Consider the following 18,313-nt stretch of genomic DNA (forward strand, 5'->3'; position numbering starts at 1 on the left):
CTGGGTTGCAGGCCAGTTCCCAGCAGGAGACTCACAAGAGGCAATCATACATTGACATTTCTCCTCTTCTCTTCCCCTCTAAAGATAAATAAATAAAAATCTTAAAAAAAGGAAAATTAATGCATTAACACTCGATACATTAATTTCAATTAATATTAATTTATAATTACCACATTGGTATTATAATATGTTTTATAAGTTATTTTATTTGTTTAGAAAAATATTTTATTTATTTTTAGAGAGAGGGGAAGGAAGAGAGGGAGAGAAACATGAATGTGTGGTTGCCTCTCATGCGCCCCCTACTGGGGACCTGGCCTGCAACCCAGGCGTGTGCCCTGCCTGGGAATCCAACAGGTGACCCTTTGGTTCACAGGTCGGCACTCAATCCACTGAGCCACACCAGCCAGGGCTATATAAGTTATTTTAAATATATGAGAAATTAAACTTTTAAATTTCTTGAATAGGGAGACTTTGACTATCCCATCTATATTTCTAAACATTGATTCATGCAAGTTGGTTAACGGCTTTGCACTCAGTGAAGCAGTCTTGGCGGAGGAATAACCAGAGCCCCAAATGACCACCTGAGCGCCCAGAGCCTGAGTGGGAAGACATTGGACTGACCCTGCACCTTTCTGGGAGCCAGGTTGCTGGGTGCAAAGGGAGGGCAACACTTGTCCAGGGTCACCCAGAAGAAAACCCAGGTTCTGTGGCAAGGAGAAGAATGACAAGAGACAGGCAAGCCAAACCCCACCTGGTAGCCAACAGCCTCCCTGGCTACAGAGCGCCGTCTCTACCTCTGCGTGTCGCAGGGGATGTGCATTCTGCTATGGAGACGACGCACCGGCTCGCCGGGCAGGCTGCGTGCTCCCGAGCGGCTGGCTTCACTGGGGTTCGCCATTTTTGCTCAACGTTTCCTAAAGTAATTTTGAAAATCTATGTCCTTTCTTGAGCATTTGAAAGTTAACATCTAGAGTATCTTAAACAATTTTAAATAATTGGAAAAGATGTAATGTCTGGTGTGTTATAAATATAGGAATTGTAAAATAAGGCTCTCACATCACTGTTTTAAATGTGCTAATAAAATACAAATATCATAGCAATTTGATATCCGCCACCATCCTTTTAAAAAAATACATAAATGAGCTCTTATTAAACAGTGGGAAATTGTATTTCCAACCCACTTCCCCCACAGAATTTAATTCTAACGTAATGTATTGTTATGCTTGAAAGTCTTTTATTGATTTTCCTATCATACTTCTCTGCAACAAAAAAATGTATATGAATTGAACATTTTTTATTTCCTATGACCATAAGCCTCTAAGAATTAAAAAAAATCTTCTAGATTGAGTTATCACTTCAATTCAATACAAATTTGAGATACAAATGTGTAATACAAATTTTATAAAACTAACATGAACACACTGAAAATGTTGATAAATAATTATTAAATAGTTACGTTTTACTGGCGACGTTTCTCTGAGTGAGATGGATAGAGCCGGGCCCACCTCCTACAGCCACGCGCTGCGAGACTCCTGGGAGGCCAGTTGCATAGGCTGTGATGTAAGTGGCAACCCCTGGGACGATGTGGTGAATACCCCGCACAGCTGTATGTGGGAGCCCTGGGTTTGGGGAGCGGTGGTTAGAGTGCCTTGATCAAAGGTGACATTGAGAATGCCATCTGTGGAATCGTCCCTTTATTTGGTGCCCCAGAAGTTTTGACTTAATAGGACGTGTACCAACCACACTAAGATTTGGGGTGATAAGACACAGAAGTGTGTTTGTACAGTGGAAGAAGGGGGAATCATAGAAGAAAAGATGAGACTAGCAAACTGGAATGATGCCTTCAGCACAGGCAGATCAGATTTAGGAAGGAATTCATAGGGAAGTTGAGAGCCAGGAAATGTATTGCCTTAAAGCTGTCTGCCTTGGGCGTCTGCCCCTGGAAAATCTCTCTGCCCCCTGGGGCTGTGAACCTCTGAGGCAACCCCACAGTCCAACTAACGGTGCCCGTGGAGCTGACCAGATCGGAGGCTTCCTGCCATGTCCTCTGCCCTGTGGTCTTGGCAGGTCCTCTTAGCCAGGACCCCCGAATCCACAGAGCCCTCACAAAGCCTGACCCTGACTTTGGGCCTGGTAGATGCCTCATACCAACTTAAGAGCAAAATAATAGTGACTACTTGTTTAGAGTTGAGTAAGTTCTAGGCAATTTTGGGCATTTCACTAATCTCATTTAATCTTTCCTCAAACCCAGTGAAGTAGGTGCTATTTATTATTCTCACTCTACAGGTGAGGAAACAGACCTTGGGTATGTTAACTAACTTGCTCAAGGTCACACAAGCGCGTGTGGAGAAGGGAGCTTTCGCACCTCGTCCAAGTCAGCCAGACCCTGAAGCCCAAGCCCTGTTCTGTCTCGTCTCTCTAAGTCATGACAGGAGAATAGAACTATTGTACTTCTGGGCCTGTTAGGAGCCAGGTGCTTTGCACGTGATTACATTGAAATCTCTCTACCATCCTGCAAGGTAAATACTATTATCTTCTTGTTACAAATGAAGGAGATGAGGCCCAAGGTAGTAAGGAGTAGAGCTTGAGTTTGACCTTGGGCCCATCCATCACCAAAGAACAGCCTCTTTCATCTCCCTTAGGCAGCTCCCTGGGTTGGGATGCCAGCTCTCCAGCCACTGTCAAGCCCATGAACACAGACCTACTACCCTTTACTCTAAGTTCTTCGGTATAAACTACCTTGGATTTCCCTTCAAAGAATACAGGCTATAAAAACAATAAAAACACTGTTGGGAAAGTTGGCCTCTGAGTCCATTTGGCCCAGCCCCATAATTACTTCATTTAATATAATTCCAAGAATGCTCTGAGCTGTGGCCATGAGCCAGGCACCCAACTAGGTGGAGCTAAGGGCTTCGGGAATAAAGGAAAAGGTGGTGGCTGACCTCAGTGGCCACCACATGACATGCAGTCTTGTCTAAATTCCAGAAATGCAGTGGTCAACATGGAGTCGCAGGAGCGAGGGGAGGAGTTGATTCAATAGAGGGGTTGGGCAGGCTTTATGGACACGGCAGAAACTGAACTGGGATGTCACTGCTGTTCAGTTAAAGCAGGGCGCTGAGTCTGAGGGATTTGGAGCGCTGTGGCTACATGGGGTTAGTTTGGAGCGTCTGAGCCTGTCTTGTCTGCTGATGGGGACTTCCTAGGTCCAGTCTGTGCTGAGCTCCTCTAGTATTATTTTGTGAAAATAATTCTAGCTAAACACACTTAGGCTTCTCATAGGAAGAGAAGAAGAATTAGTCCTTAGCAAGCCGCTCTCCTCTTTTCCCTTGCAAGTAGGGTCGATCAGGGGTCCTGCTGAGTGGTATCACCTCACAGCTCTGCAGATCTCAGGAATCACACGGCTGTTTCCACAAAAGAGACAGCCCCGGGGGCGGGTGGGGGGGAGTGCCTCCCTGGCGCCCCTCTGTGGTGGGAAGTGGAGCCTCCTCCTGGACCACTCACCCAGACAAGTGGTGGGTGGGGAGAGCGCGGCTGAGGAAGAACTGCACTCCCCTGCAGAGTGGACTCGTTTGGGGGGCAGTGTTCTGTAGAGGGGCCCTCAAGGGCACGACCTGGGGAAGGGTAGTCCTAGTCCTCAAGAGCAATTCGAGAACCACGCTGGGAAAGAGATGCCAGCGCTTCCCCAGGTGGCACTCGTATTGTTTCCGGGCCAGTTGACTTCTGTGAGAAAAGAGAACAATCTCCGGGGCCACACCCCATTCCTGATTTCTTTCCATCAGACGTCTACTTCTGTCGTGATGTTTTGTTTTCCTTTTATTGCCATGCATTTTTTTTCTTTTGGGATAATTTCAGAATTTCATGGCAATGAACTCTGGTCATGCCTACAACATTAGCATTTTTTATCTAGTTCTACCACATACTAGGTGCTTTTCCTGGGACATCACATCTCATTCTGCAAAGTAGGTGATGTTGGCTCTATGTTACTGATGAGGAGACTGAGGCTCACTTGCAAGGTCACAGCTGGCAAGTGGTACAATCCGGATCTGAGTCCAGGCCTCTCTGACCCTAGAAAGTGTGCTCTCTGCATGGAGACTCTTGAGCTAGCTCCTTGGGACTGTCCCCTACCTGTCAGGACCCTCTGAAGTGTAGCATCTGCCACTAAACACAGCTTAGAGTAGATTGAAGCACAACTTCCCCTGATCTACATGTGACATTAATGCAATATAAAGACTGGTACCCGCATTGCTGTGTGGCTTTGGGCAAGTCACTCACCCTCTCTGGACCTGAGTGTCCTCATCAACAGAAAAAGAGCGCGGAATGGATAGTTCTCAGGGACTTTGTATTTCCAAAGTCCTGTGCTTTAAATGCTACAGTAAACTTAGGGGCTTGGTGGAGCTGCAGCCCATCAGATATTCTCCCCAACTTGACCTTTTCTTAAATTCATTTCATTAATCCTCTTATTCATAAGAATGCATTTTCATTTCATGGTTCCTATGTTTAGTGCTTTCTCCTGATGATGCTTCTTTTCCTCGGTATAATTTTTTGTTCCATTAATTTCCAAGGACCATTTTGCCAGATCAGAGTGTTAAGAATCATTCACACCCCTTCCATTTGTCTAACCAACCGCTCATCCATTTCTCTCCAGAAATAATTGTATATGGTTCAATAAGTTTATCGTTCAAATCTGTTTACACTTTAGGATGCATCTCATCAGGATTTGCTATAAAGGGTAGAAGCCAGTTTCCAATGATCATTATTATATCTGTTTCTCCAAATTTTCCAAATATACTTTTTTTTGTCCTTAGGAACTGTTTTTATTTTTCCTTCATATTAAAGATAGGCTTTCAAAGAAAAAAAAAGCACTAATTCTTTTCAATATTTATTTACCTGTTTCCCCAACCCACCTGGGCTAGTGGATCTTCCAGGCATGGTGCTGGGCTTTCCTGTCTCCAGCAAAACTCAGTGTTTACGCGGAGAAGCTCTCTCTAAGGGCTCACTGGTCGGCTCACTGGTCATGCTGACAATCAGTCTGCAGACAACAGGCAGCGGAGATCTGAGGAGGGAGAGAGGGGAGAGAAGAAAGAGGAGCAGAAAGGAAAGTCCAGGACCAGGAACAGGAGAGAGAGTTTACAAATGCAGAGATGGCTGGTCTTGGGACAGAGGGCAAACCAGTTGCCAAACCAGACGCAGGTCTGCCTGCTCCCGCCTGCTCCCGGAGGTGGGGGCAACATGGTGGATAAGAGCGTGGGGGGTCTGGGGCCTGCAGAATGGGATCCAGTTCTGCTCTGCCAGTTAGTAGCTGGGCGGTGTAACTTAGTTCCTCACTGAGGATAATAATAGCTCTTGTTTCATGGGGTCAAGTGGGGATTTATTTACACAGCTGTTTATTCAATTATTTATTAGGTTCCTACACAGTGCCAGGCTCTGTACTGAGTACTGAGGATATAGTGGAAAACAAAACCCCCTGGTCCCATCCCTGTGTTTAAGGAGGGTGGTCAGGGTGGGGTGACATTATCGCTGTGCTCATTCTCGTGTAAGATTTACTAGGGCCACCAGACAGTCCAAGATGCCCTTGAAGGAGCCCTGGGAGCCTAGCAGGTGAGGAGAGCGGAGAGGCTGGCAGCCTGAGGTGGGTGTGGCTGGGGCAGACAGAATGGGAGCCCAGCTCCTGGCAAAGCCAGAGGGAGGGGCCACCAATGATGCTGGTGAATAAAACAGCACCCGTTCTGCATAGCTGCTCCCCTGAGTTCTTGAACTGTGACTGCGGGCTTCCCAGAGGCCGCTGCCATTGCCCCCGAGTGGGCACTGAGCTATATTTAATGCCTCCCATCACACTGTGAAACAGCAGCGATAGGCCCAGGTGGAAGGAGCTGGGGTCAAAAGTCCCCGTGGCTGGGCACCAGGAGCCTGGACTCACCTGAATGAGGGCCCGGCTTCAGGAAGGTCTGGAGAGAGGTGACATGTGGCAGGGGCCGAGAGATTTTCTGAAACGGTTTCCCGCTGTGCTTCATAACCTGTAGCAAGTGTGAACACCAACTGCAGGAGTTTATTTCAGGCTTGGACATCTGGGCTCCTTACCTGGGGGTTGATGAGTCAAGTCTGGGTGAGAGACCAGGAATGTGCGTGGTAACAAGAGCCTCAGGAGGGGTCCCCCACCGTGCCCCAGGAAGCACGCCCAACTGCAACTTGGTCTTCTGAACAAACTTGGGCCTTGGCTAGATTCCTGCCACCTCAGTCCGGGGAGCTGGAAGCCTTCTCACAGGAAAGGAGCCTTCTGGTTTGTGTCCGAATGCGCTCCTATTAGCAGCCTCCCGGAACCTGAAAACATCACACTCCTTGTCAAATCCAGGTAGCAGCAGGAAACAGGATTTAAGGAGCCAGAGCCTGGCATGTAGTTTCAATGAAGCCTCGAGACCCCGGCCGAAGGGCACTCTGCTGCGGGAGCTGCCCCACAGGTGAAACCCTGGTCCCTCACTGGCCCACACTCAGGGAAGGTGGGACAGGGACAGCTTCCTGACACGGAGGAGTGGAGGGGCTGCTGATCCAGAGAGGGACTCAGCCCCAGGAGCCCTGACAGGCTTAGGGAGCTGTTCAGGGGCAGAGCCTGGAGGAGGTGGAGGCCATGTGGAGAGAGCAGAGGGACAGGAGCAGGGAAAATGGAGGGCTCTTGAACTTGGTGGCAGGGTGATCATTCGTCCTGGTCTGTCAGGGACTTTCCAGATTTTTTCAGTGCAAGTCCCAAGTTCTAGGATGAGAGCAGACCAGGATGGCTGGTCACCCTACCTGTGAACAAGGGAATTGCCTTCTCCGGGGATGGCTGGTTGGCTCAGTGGTTACCACAGAGACTCTATTCAGGATTGGATGCCGTTTCCAGCCCCACCATAACTGTGGGATCTTGGGGAAGTCTTAACTGTTCTAAGTTTTTGTATTCCGATCTGTTCAATGGGAATAGTATTGCTCCCTTCCTAGGAAGATTTTTAGGGAGCGTATATGAAGTGATGCATGCATGGAGAACCTTAGCATAGTGCGTGGCACATTTATTCACTTGACAAATATGTTTTGGCCACTCCGGCCATATATCACAGTATTTCACTGAGTCTGAGATGCATCAGCTGGTTGATGCATAATGATTGATCTACTAAGCAAAAAAGTGCTGTCAATTACAGTTGGGCCTGTGGTTGATCACAAATCATAGTCTACTGCCGAAGACGTGAAAACGTGAGAAAACGCCCACCGCAGAATCAGTGCACCAGGCGTGGCCATCTCTGCCGTTGCTCAGCGTGCAGCTCAGGGAAAGCTTCTGGCTGTGATAATTTTCTAAAAACCCCGAAGTGTAAGGATGTCTCCTCGGAGAATGTAGCAGGTATCCTGTGTTCAGTGTAACACGTCGAGGTGAGAGGGAAAGCCTCAGGCCTTGGGGTGGGCTGGAAGAGACTGTTCTTGGGTTCCCGCCTGGACGCGGCTGCTTTGTGACCTAGCACCTGTCGTCCGTGGAACTCTCTGAGCCTCAGGTATAACAAGAGGGGCTGACTCAGCTCTGAGGCCCTTCGGGGAACCCCTAGGTTATAGGGAGGTAAAGGCCTCCTCCCCCAATTCTAGGAAACATTTTCACCAGGGGGATGGCCTGACAAGGAGATGCAGCCGCCACTCACTGCCTGTGGGGGCCATGGGGCGGGAAGCTGCAGAGGTCACGTGGCTCCACGGGGATTGGATGGGAACTAGTGAGAACACCCTGCCTTCTTCATCTCTGTTTCCACCGCTGTTTTCTATGAAGAAATGCAGGGTTTTTCCTTCATTGTCTGTCCCCTACACGGAGAGATCCCTCTGCTGGGCTCAAAAATTGATCAATAAACCAGAACAGCGCTTGCCCCCACCCTCCGTGTGCTTGATCGTCTTCCAGAGGAGACTTCTGGAAGGTCAGGTGCGGGCTGTTCCGGCTCTGTTGGGGAGATCTGGTCAGCCTAAATCTGGGAGAAGGTGCCAGTTTCTACCTTGTGCCCAGACGCAGCATGGAGGGGGGAAAACCAGACTGAGAATGCTCTTCCCCAAGAGTGCAGCCCGCGGGGGATTCAGGGGCAGCTTTATGTATCTGGTTAACTGACACTGATGTTGGCTGAGCGGGAAAGCACTGGGTGTGGGCTGAGCGCAGGGCCACCCTTAGGGTCCCTCCTGCTGGAAATCTGGGGAGCTTGTGGGAGCCCGGGCTCAGGATTCGAAACCTGCCCCAGAGCCCTGGTCGGGATGGGATTGGAGAGCTGAGCTGGTGAAGATGCCCTGCTTGAAAATTACGCTTAACCGTGGTGTTTTTTCTGATGAGATAAGATTTTTTTTATTGTAGAAAATATGGAAAAATACAAAGGAAAAGAATACAGTTAAAAAATAACCATGGCAATTCCACAACCTAGAGTCGACCTCCCTTTAAATTTTGGTGTATTTTCTCTCAGAATCTTTCTTTTAAACACAAGCCTAACCCTTACATCTGAGAGGCCCAGGGCAAGAGTTCTGCTGGAGTCCACAGAACATGTTTAAATATTGAACAGTTAAATAATTTTTCTAAAACTGTTATTTTCTTCTAAAATATTCAAACTTATTAAGGTAGGCAAAATTCAAATTCTAATCAGTAAATATTAAAATTTAGATCAAAATTATTCCAATAAGGCTGAAATTTATTTAATTTTTAAACATGATTAAATTAAATTAAATATTGAAAATAGTAAAGCTCTATGCTATTCTAATGGCTAAGGGGTACATCTAGTTATCAACTGGTATCATGCTTCATGGGTATTTTGTCTAGATCTACACATCGTGTGCAGATGTAAGAATAAAATAAGTTATTTGCTATCGCAGAGTATTCCTCGGGTGTTATGTGCAGCTGTGGCAGGTACTGTGCTAATTAGTGAGCTCCTCCGGAACAACGAATTAGGACAGGGAGACAAGCAAGGAAATGGACACCGGGCACTGCTGGGCGATGATGGTTTGTTATGCAAGAAAAGCTTGTGTTTCATGCTATCTGAGAGGGAGGGTTTGACAAGTTAATTTGTCTTTTCTCTTACTTAAGCGTGTCCACTGCTCCAGCCTTCCCTGCCCTTCAGAGTGGTGTCCATCTCTGAGGGCAGCGGCAGGGGGACAGCCCACACTGTGTGGTGACATTGGGACTCAGTCCCCTCTTGCTTCACAGACAGAGGGCAAGAGAGGGAGACACATTTCCCAGGGCTGGCTCGATGTCAGTCGCAGAGTGATGTTTAGGGTCATGTTGTGCAGGACTGATCGCCAGGTCTCAAGTAACAGAAGTGCTCACAACAGAAGTCTCCTGTAATGATGGGGTGTGCGTGTGTGCTTGTGAAACGCAGACGTCCCGAAATTATGCGGCCCGAGGCAGGGACCACCTTGGCCAAGTACAAGGTCTAAGGAGATTTTATATATACAGTCTGTCTAGAAGGTATACAGCCATGTATATGAAAAATAGAGACCTTTAAATTGAAGAAGACACAAGATGCAAGAAACATTGTACATAGGACAATGGTGCCTCAGTCTCCTTCAAAGTAGGCACCTTGGCACCTCACACAGTTCTCCCAATCGCCAACAGCTATCCTGTATTATTTTTCTGAATCTCATTGACAGTCTGAAATCTCTTCCCTTTCTAAGATGACTTTAGTTTTGGGAAAAGCCAGAAGTTGCAGGGCACCAAGTCTGGGCTGTACTTGGGCTGAGACACCTGGGTGATTTCATATTTTACCAAAAAACTCTGTGTGAGATGTGATGCACGAATGGGCGTGTTGTCATGATGAAGCTACCAGTCACCAGTTGGCCATAGCTGTGGCCTTCTGAATCATCCAAATAGTTCCTGCAGAAGAATATTCAAGCTTAACATAAAATTTTATGCAGGTTCATTGCTCTACCCACTCAGTCATTTTGAGTGCGACGGCCACACAGTGCACATGCTCACCCAATGGCGTCTACCATCCCACTGACTAGTACAGTGAAGTCGTTGTTGTCCACACATTCACATTCCAGTTCACTCTCCTTGGCTGCCAGATTACATCGATGTCGTGCAAACTGTTCTCATTATATTAACAATGGCTGGACTTCTTCTGGACAAACTATCTATCTATATAAATTTTATAATTCAGGAACATACTATATGCATTATTTCTCTAGTTTCCCATCATGAACTTTTTAATAAATATTCTACTAAAATATTTTTAATGATTGTACACTACTCCATAACATAAAAGAGATATGCCACCACTTACTAAACCAGCCCCCCTACAGTTGGAATTTATGTCATTTACAGTTTTTCTTATAAACAATACCACAATGAACATCCTTGTGCACATTTGAGGTTCATTTCTGGAAGTGGCATCACTAGGTCAAAGGGGATATACACTGTGTGCACAGAATTAAATCAGGAAGGGGGCCCTTTAAAAGCCTTAAGTTGAATTGATAAGCTCTTCCATCCTCATTTGTTCAGGTTTGGTCCCAGGGAGACTGATCGTGCAGGCAGCTCTAGAACTGGTCCAGGGAACGGAGTCTGGAGTTCTGGATCACAATTCTCGTGTGAACTTGAGCAAGCCTCTTCCTGCCTGGACCTGAGTTAGTTTCTTCCATCCGTACAAAGCAGAGTCGGACTACATGTTTTCTCAAGAGTGTTTGCAATCAGCAGCATTCTGGTTCTGGGAGCCTGTTTGCTGGGTGGATGGAGCCAAGCACAACCCTCTGGGCCTCCATCCATTAGACCACCCTGCCCTCTGCTGGCCAGTTGCTAGATGCCAGTCCTCTCGCTGGCTCCTGCTGGGAGGGACCCTGGACGTTGGCCGATTTACAGCAACCCAGCTGCCACTGGGAAACCAGCAAGCTGGAAGAGGGTAGACAGGTGGCTGCCATTTCATTTCCGGAAACTGAATTCTATGAGCTGTGCTTTCAAATATCCCATTTTATTAACTTGTTCAGCAGATGTTCCCAAGTTCCTCCTTTGTGCCAGGGTTGTGTGAGGGGGCTAGGGACTTGTTTTTTTGCCTTTGAGGTACACGCATTCTAGAAAGGGCAGAACCAGTCACATGTTACTACCACACAGAAGGAGATATACAGAGCAAATGCCTCAGACATGTAATTAGTTGGCTATTGCTGGACTCTAAAGCCCTGATTTTTTTTCATTTGCATAAGGAGCCAATACGATATAGATGGTTGTACTGGGTTAAATAGCGTCCTTCCAAAATCCACGTGTGTACGGAAACTGTGAATGTGATACAGGGTCTTTTTGGATGTAATTGAGTTAAGGTGGCATCATACTAGTGGCCCTAATCCACCGACTGGTGTCCTTGTAAGAAAGAAATCAGAGACAGAGAGACGTGGGAGAAGGACCTGTGATGATGAGGGCAGGGACTGGAGCGACGCATCTGCAAGTCAAGGGACACCAAGGATTGCCGGGAGCCACCAGAAGCTGGAAGAGGCAAGGAAGGGGTCTTCCCCTAGAGCCTTCAGAGAGGGCAGGGCCCTGCCGACATGCTGGTTTTGGATTTCTAGTTTCCGGATCAGCAAGCCACGTGGTTTGTAGTTGTTGTTATGATGGCCTTAGAAAACCGATACAACGGGGACTGTCTGAGGCTGATAGCGGGGGAATCGGGGGGTGTGTGTGTGTATGGCAGTGTGTGGTGTGTGTGAGTGTGTGCTGTGTGTATGGGTGGGAGGGGCTGGGAGGCCCAAGGTGGAGCCCCAGTCCAGCTGCTGACTAGCTGTGTGACCCTGGGTGCTTCCTATGCCGTTTCTGGGCATTGGTTTATTGGTCTATACAGGGTGGAGTGGTCTAGGCAAATGGTTTTTACAATTCATTCTGCTGCTGTTTCATTTCCTAAAATTACGTTCTTTGAGATTATGCCAAACTCCTTCCTTTCCCTTCCTTTCCTTTCCTTTCCTTTCCTTTCCTTTCCTTTCCTTTCCTTTCCTTTCCTTTCTTTCCTTTCCTTTCCTTTCCTCTTCTTCTTCTTTTTCTTCTTTTTTTGAGAATTGGGTCTTTTTTTCTCAAACAAAGTACGCATGAAACCCTGTGATACATATGGCACATACATGCCATAGAGAATTTCTTACCCATCCCCAAGGGCCTGAGGCTGTGTTCAAGCCTGCACTGGCCTTCTGGCATTGAGAAGGGTACGTTTGGTGTCAAATGACTGAGCGCAACAATCCAGAAGTGAGTCACTTTCTTCCTTACTTAACAGGAAGTTTTATTTAATCCTCTGGGTTTTATAATCAGGGGGTCACAGAACCTTCCCATGGACTCAGAGAGGGTAAGAGTATTAGTTTCTTGTGGCTGCTGTAACAACTTAGTGCAAATTTGGTGGCTTCAAACAAAATTTTATTCTCTCGCAGTTCTTGAGGCCGGAAATCCAAAATCCACTGTGCTGGGCCAAAATCAAGGTCTTGGTAGGGCCATGCTCTCGAGGGCAGCTCGAAGGGAGACTCTGTTCTTTACTTCTTCCAGGTTTCGGCGGCTGCCAGCGTTCCTTGGCTGGTGGCTGCATCACTCCAGTCTCTGCCTCTGGGGTCACATTGCCTTTTCTTCTGTGTAGGTCACAGCTCCCTCTTCCTTGCTCTTACGAGGACACTTGGGACTGCACTTGAGATCATATAAGGAGTAATCTCTCCATCTCAGATCCCTCATCTGAGATCCCTCAGACTCCATCTCAGAGTCACCTCTGCAAAGTCTGTCTTGCTGTGTAAGTCCAGATTCACAGTCTAGGGCAGGGTTAGAAACTGACCTTTGGGACAGCCGTTGTTCTGCCCGCCACTACGGAAGTGACGTGTCTCCACTGAGTCGTGGCAGAAACACATTCTGTCAGCCTCCTTCTCTCTTATTCTCATTATGCTTGCCCACTCTCTCCACCCAGGAAAGAAACTGTTTGTAAAGAAGGAACCCAGAGCCCTCTTTGGATGAGGGGGAAGGCAGAGGCAGCGTCTGCCCTCAGCCTATTGTAGGACTCCTATGGAAGGCAGGGCACCTTCCAGACAAGAAGCACAGAGGCAGACCCTGCTGGGCAGCCGTGTCTGGAGGCAGCCCTCTGTCAGAGGTTCACCTGAGCAGGGAGGAAATTGGGTACACTGAGCTAGAGCCTGTGCATAGGGCTTCCTCCTCCGATATAATCCCCCCAACAATTCCTTGAGACAGAAAGTACTAGTACTACTTTACAGATGAGAAAACTGAGGCTCTGAGGGGTGGCCACTGAGAGGCCCAAGGATACACAGTTAACGAAAGGTAATGTGGGGATCCAGAGTCATCTGTCTGCTGGCTTTAGAACATCCACCTGGGTCTGGGTTTATACTGCCCTGGGCTAAGGAGCATGCCCCCGAGCATGGGGTTAGAAGGGTGCACTCGAGTTGGGGAACTACAGGCTCTCCTTTTGTTTTTAAAGATTTTATTTATTTATTTTTAGAGAGAGGGGAAAGAAGGGAGAAAGAGAGGGAGAGAAACATCAGTGTGTGGTTGCCTTTCACACTCCCCCTACTGGGAACCTGGCCCACAACCCAGGCATGTGCCCTGATTGGGAATGGAATCAGTAACCCCTTGGTTCACAGGCTGGTGCTCAATCCACTGAGCTATACCAGCCAGGGCTACAGAGAGCATTTTGATGGTTGTTAGATGGTAGGGGCTGTGGGGGAATGGGTAAAGAGGTGAGGGGATTAAGTGCAAATAGCTAGTTACAGAATAGCCATAGGGATGCAAAGTACAGTGTAGGAAATGGAGTAACCAAAGAACTTATATGCATGACCTATGGACATGAGTAATGGTGTGGGGATTGCCTGAGGGAGTAGGGGTGTGTTGGGTGGAGGGGGGCAAAGGGGAAAAATCAGGATAACTGTAATAACATAATCAATAAAATATAATTTTTTAAAAAGATATAAAAATGAAGAATGGAACAGCCACTCTAGAACATCTAGAAAATGTAAGTGAGAAAAAATAAGCTAAAAGTCATTCCTGAACCCATTGCCCTGTGACTCCCCATTGTCAATATTTCAGTGTATTTGCTTCTAATATTTTTTCCTCTACAGATTCCACTCTGAATCTGTTTTGTAGCCTGATTTTTTAAAACACTTAAAAATGAATAATTTTGTGAATGGTTTGGACAACTAAATGTTAAATTAGATGCATAGTATTTGTGAGATAGTTGTATCACACTTTCACCAATCCCCAGAATAAAATTCTTAACATTCTTACATCTTCGTTCACGCCATTAATTATTTCCTCAGGACAAATTCCCGGGTCTGGAGTTGCAGTGTCAGAGGGTCAGCTCATCTGAACAGCCAAATTTGCCCTTCCCAAAGGTCATTCTGATTTATATTCTCAGCAACAGTATTTGATAGTGACTGTATCTCCCCACATTCACCAAGGCTGGCTTTTATCATCTTATCATCTTTGTCAGTTTGCTAATCAAAAATGTTCTTCAGCTGGTTTAACCTGTATTTCTAAGATGAGTTGGGGACTTGGAACATTTTTCTGGTGTTCACGGGCCATGCATGTGTGTGTGTGTGTGTGTGTGTGTGTGTGTCTCCTGGTAACATGTCAGCTTCCTGTTTCCTGGCATATTTGTGGGATCATCTGTTATACCAGGACAGGAGACAGTGATCCCCCACTTTATGGACGAGGAGGCTGAGGTTCAGTGAGGATAAGTGACTTGCCCAAAGTCACTTGGGCAAATAAGTTCTGTAACCAAGGCCTCTGCTTTGGGCTTTGCACTCACTCTCTAGTACTTCGCCCACTGGGTCATGCTGATAGATGACCCTCTCCTACGGTTCTGGGGGGGGGAATTCAAGCCTGCCTTGGTTCAATTTAGTCTCGATTCTTAAAATAATCTATCCTGTAACACAGAGCAGTGTTAGCAGAGAAAATATGTTCTGCCACTTACCGCTGAAGAAGCTGAGATCTGCCATGGGCTGTGACCCTTTAAGAGTGTGCCCTCCATCCTGATAAATCAGGTCCTGGAAGGCGGCGTGGGAGATTAGTGCTGACGTGTGTGGGGACAGTTAGCATGACTATTAACAGGACACTGTGGTTGCAGACAGCCGGCTCAGTGTGCATGCCAGCTCCGAGAGACCCCAAGTCAGACCTGAGCTCTGAGAGCAGCTTGGACTGGGGATTGTCCACCCACCCAGCCACACTCGGGACAGCTCTGCAGTGACCATCCATCTACTCTACTCTGTCTGTTGGTCTTGTGGCCACTTGCAAGCCTGGGGGTTAGAAAGAGTGTGTTCCAAACCTGGCTCTGCCATGAATTTACCTGTGACCCTAAGCACCTCCCTGCTCCTCTCTGCCTTAGTTTCCCCACCTGTCCAGCCAGGGTGTTGATCACAATAGCCTCTAAGGGCTCCTCTGAGTCTAGGTTGACCTGCCCTCTCCCTGTCCACCCCTGGCCTTTTCTGTCTGAGAAGGTGCAAACCTACAGGATGCAGTGCTCAGTGGGGCCTTATCAACCTCCCACCTAACTTGGGCCACACACTTGAGTTTGCAAGAAAGAAGACTTTATTTTTCTCTCTGGGCTTGCTTTGTCTTCTGAGCTGTCATTCAGTGAATTCCAAGTGGTCCCATTACTTTAGAGTCTCCCTACTCTTCGTCGGCTAGATGGCGTCTCAGCTTTGAGTGGAAGCTCACTTAGTGCCTTGGCAAAATGAGCTGAGGGCTGCCTGTGTCTGGGGGCACCCACCCTGACTGCCCATCCTTGAGACACCTCAGCCCTCGAGGTCCTCCTTCCCAAGGCAGACCTCCCCGGGAGACGTACAGTCTCAGCTGCATTAGAGGCGACGTACAGACACATGGAGTATCTAGCTGCTCTCTCCTACAGCGGGAAGCTGCAGGAGATTTGGGCACACTGCACACAGTTGTTCCTACCTTGCCGTGCCTGAACCCCAGAACTCTTCCAGGCTTGTGTTCCCCAGCCCCTACCTCCCCCACCCCCAAAAGAGGCCCAAGTCTCCCCACCTTCAGATCTCTCCCAATCCACCTGAGACTCCTGTTATCCCTGTAACTCCAGGCTCGGCCTGAGGAAGGGTGGGGTTCCAGGCCCTTCCCAAGGACCCCTCCAGAGTTCACCTCAGACCCTCTTCCTCCCTCCAGCCCAGGGAGGTTTTAATGTCCTTTGGGACAGAAGATAATGACTTCAACACATGATGTATTGTTCCCAATCTTTTTGTCTTATACCTTTTCCCCTGTTCTTTTTGATTGCTCTCTGCTTCTGCTGAAATAACCTTGTTGCCTATGGTGCCGTGTGAGTGAGGCAAGAGCAGAGTTACGAGAAGACACGGAGATGCCCCACTCGGACATTGTCTGGCCGCGTGGAGACAGAGAGCCGGGTCGGTCTATGACGGGTCTGTGACTGACCTCGGCTAACCCGCTCTGCCTTCCCTGGAGCCGCATTCAGATACTGTAAGTCCAGCTTGGGGGCGGGGATATTACAAATTTATCCTCCAATAGTCAGCATCAGCTAGTAAAAAGACTACAAGGTTTTTGCCATAGATCCTACGTTTACAAGGCGTCGTTGGCTTAATGGTGAGAAAACCTCTGCTGTGCCCTCTGTAAAACACCCATTTTGCAGTGTAAAACACCCACTTTGCACCCACTTTGGTCCCTCTCATTTGCAACCCTTTGAAGGGTTGCCTTCACCTGGAAACCTCCATAAAAGTGCACTGTGAGGTTGCCCGTGGCGGTGAGCCAGTGGCCACAGAGAGAGCACACAAAGAGCGCCTCTCCAGGATGGGAACGGAGGTGGACCTGCAAGGGACTCAGTCCCCAAAACCTTGCTGGAGTACTCACACTTGTGCCTATAGAGGGCGACCTGGCCTTTGGGTTTGACGTCCACCAGGAGAACGTTGGGTGGCTTGCCGTTCCCTTTCTGGATTGGGTCTAACGCCACAGTGGGGAAAGGGCTCAGGAGGAGCAGAGCGTCCGGGGCCTGAGGAATCAGAGCACCTGGGAGGCAGTTCCGAAGCCCCTGTGACCCATTGGGCCCCAGGGTGCGAGGACGCCAGCCCTGGGGGCACAGAGCTGGTGGTGAAAGGGATAGTTGCATGACCTAGCTTGGCTGATTTCAAGGTGTCCAGAGAAAGACCCTGGCTTCCAGTTTTCTGGCTGAGCAAAGCCACAGCCACAGAGAGGTGCTGAGACCTGTGGCTGCCTATGTTCAGGGGGTCAGCTCCTGCCATGCCGGAGTGGAGGGCGTGGGCAGACCACGTGTTCGCGTGGACGCGGATCTGCTCTGTGAACTGTATCTGCTGCAGATGCTGCTGCTGCAAACACAGGACCTGCTCCAGGCCCCACGGGGTGCTATTGGCACTGGGGGCTGCAATCGCAGCCACACTCGGCTGATTCACCCCTCACCCTGGTGCCCCCTAGTGCTTGAAGAGTGACAGTGTTGGCCACTTTGTCTTTGGGTAAATAGCCTACCCCGGGGTGTGGTGACAGGGCGGTCTTCTGTCTTCAAGGAAAGAATAGCTTCCACTCCTGGCTTCTCCTTCATGTCCCCTGAGCTGCCACCATCCTCCCTGTGAGAGTCCTTATCGCTTGGACTCTGGCTCGTGGTTCCGCAGAGCCTGGAGAAGTCATCGGCTCCTCACTGTTGTTCATGATGAACACAGGTGGATGTTAGTGCCATTTTTCTCATGTTCTAAAAACTCAGAGGAGGTGAGGAACGCTCCCCAGCATTTCTCACAGATGCGAGTCTCCTCCTGGCAAGGCCTCTTTACTGTAACCCGGCCCAGTCCCGGGGCGGTTGGCTGGAGCACCTGGCTCTCCCTCCGCTGGTGCTGTGCCGCCTCTGCAAACTCCTCAGCCGGCTGTTCTGGCAGCTGCTCGCCATGACCCTCCTCGGAGTTGATGCGTTGGGGTTTCGCTTGCTTGTGTCTCTACACGGTGTGAGCATCTGGCCCCAGAGAGCCACGGTTCTTTGCCCACTCCTTTCAAGTCCAGCTTTTTTTCAGAGAAGACCCCTCCTTACACCTGTGCTTTCAGTTCCTCTTGCTCCTCCTTCAAGGCCAGCCCAGAGCAGCCAGGGAGTGCCCAGGGTGCTGGCAGCTGCCTGGATCATGTGGCCAAAGAGGGTGATCTGGCAACACCCCAGTCCATGGTGCATTCTCTGAGCACTGGGTCGCACTGCCTCTGCCTGCCCCCAGCCACCACAGAGGGGGGCGGCGGTGTTCACGGGGGCCTTTGGCGGGAACTTCTCCTCTCTTCTGCTTCGATCAGCATCTCAGATTCATTTCTGGGCTCCACACTTCATTTCATTATTGGGCGTTTTAACCTTTCCTGGCTTGCTTTTATTATTATACAAGCAAT

The 18,313-nt window shown here is 48.6% G+C and overlaps 1 pseudogene; it reads right to left on the minus strand.

Moving 5' to 3' along the window:
- Positions 1 to 16,525: 16,525 nt before the first annotated feature.
- On the minus strand, positions 16,526 to 18,065 carry LOC118979850 (sal-like protein 4; annotated as a pseudogene).
- Positions 18,066 to 18,313: the final 248 nt, after the last annotated feature.

Source organism: Sturnira hondurensis, unplaced genomic scaffold, assembly GCF_014824575.4.
Source record: "Sturnira hondurensis isolate 20B ecotype Veracruz unplaced genomic scaffold, ASM1482457v3 Scaffold0022566, whole genome shotgun sequence".
Taxonomy (NCBI): Eukaryota; Metazoa; Chordata; class Mammalia; order Chiroptera; family Phyllostomidae; genus Sturnira; species Sturnira hondurensis.